General features: G+C 38.9%; 1 pseudogene; it reads right to left on the reverse strand.

Annotated features, from left to right (window-relative positions):
* LOC111968722 (inactive dipeptidyl peptidase 10-like) overlaps window positions 1-1,775 on the reverse strand; it is a 27,576-nt pseudogene that overhangs the window by 20,736 nt on the left and 5,065 nt on the right.

Raw genomic sequence — 1,775 nt, forward strand, 5'->3', positions numbered from 1 at the left:
TTGCGCGACAATGGTTAGACTCAGAACTTCTAAAAGGTCCTTGCCGTCTACCTGTGACAAGCGCAAGAATGTTGATCACACAACCCGTACACTCACGTACGTTGTTATCCAATGATTACTGCTTTGAAAAGGCAGGGTCCTTGTAACTGCTGATACTTATCGGTACTTAGGTGGCTTCCAGTTTACATTTGCCCAATCACGACAACGTATATCCCAAATATTACACCTGTCCAGACCAGTCTCTGGTTCGAATCCAGGCTGTATCACATCCGGCCGTGAATGGGAGTCCCATAGGGCGGCGCACAATTGCTCAGCGTTGTCCGGGTTTGGCCGAAGTAGGCCGTTATTGTAAATAAGAATTTGTTCTTAACTGACTTGCCTAGTTAAATTAAAAAAAATACACTCTCTGTCTCTCTCTCGCTCTTTCTCTCTCTCTCTCTCTCTCTCCCTCTCTGATCATGTCTAGGATAATGCCTTGTAATACTTTTTCATGCTTTGTAAATTAAGCTTATGCCTTGTATGTGAATCCATTTATTTTACAATGTTAATAAAGTACACTTGGATTTAGAATTCCATTCACAGAACTTTCTTGACCTTCCAATTCCTGTAACTCAACTGTAGTCTCTTGCATATTGATAAATTGTCATTATGGAGTCAGGTAAACATTTTAATAGGCTAATTGCATAGTCTTATTATGGATTGCATGTGAGGTACAGTATATATGATATAGCCTATATGATCAATCTTTACCACACTACAATATCGGCCCTGGTCAAAAGTAGTATACTATATAGGGAATAGGGTGCCATTTGAGATACAGTCAGAATGCTCCGTAAATCATGTCAAGTTACAGTGAAGCCACAGGGTGTACAGTATACTACACAAGGCGGGCAGCCTGTCAAAAAGTATATCAATCATTTAAGGCTTGACATGCATGTTTTGTAAATGAAATCTGTGCCATGGAAGCCTGGCTTTCCTCACCGTTGAGCCAGGTCACATGGGCATCATGAACTTTGAAATCGTCTTTGTCCAGGTCCTCCAGAGTAAGACGGGAGCGCTGGAGAAGAAGAGAATGAAGAGAATCATCTGCAACAAAGATGAAGACAGAGAGGGATGAGTAGCAGGAAGAAAGGGCCAAATGGAGGAAATGGTACAAATGGCCCTAGTACTACAGTATACCACTCTGATGTGGAAGCAGATTCATGCCAAAATGAATACAAATAAATATTGCATTCATGCATCATGCCATGCCAAATGTATTTGGCTCCATCTTTAACAATAAGTCCAATATTTCGATATCAGTCCTAAAAACTTACTACTGACAGACAGATCACAGAGATGAGTATAAGACATGGGTGAATGTTTTTGTGAATTATCCCGGTCAATTACATTCAGTTTTCACCAGGAAATGCATATTAAGTACTGTAAGTTGACTCATGTAGTTTCGCTCACAACTCCAATTGAACACAACATTGAACACAGATTTTTTAATATGTATTTCCATTTGAGCCAACATTTCTGTATTACATTACTCCTTATACAACAACGACCTTTTTTTTTCATAGTTTTTGTTTGCCAGTGAATTCCATTTTTGATAGTTGGCAAAAGTGAATAAAAAAAACTTCTAGAATGTAACTTTTATGTCAAAATAGTTTTTTTCATTCTACTGGTTGTCTTGAAAGCCAAATAGTAAGCATTTTCAATTCAAGGCTAATCATATAGCAGACTAAACCGACTAGTTGGCGTGGACTGTAGTATTAAGTAGTAGGCCTATG

This window comes from Salvelinus sp. IW2-2015, linkage group LG1 (genome assembly GCF_002910315.2).
Source record: "Salvelinus sp. IW2-2015 linkage group LG1, ASM291031v2, whole genome shotgun sequence".
In the NCBI taxonomy this organism is placed as follows: domain Eukaryota; kingdom Metazoa; phylum Chordata; class Actinopteri; order Salmoniformes; family Salmonidae; genus Salvelinus; species Salvelinus sp. IW2-2015.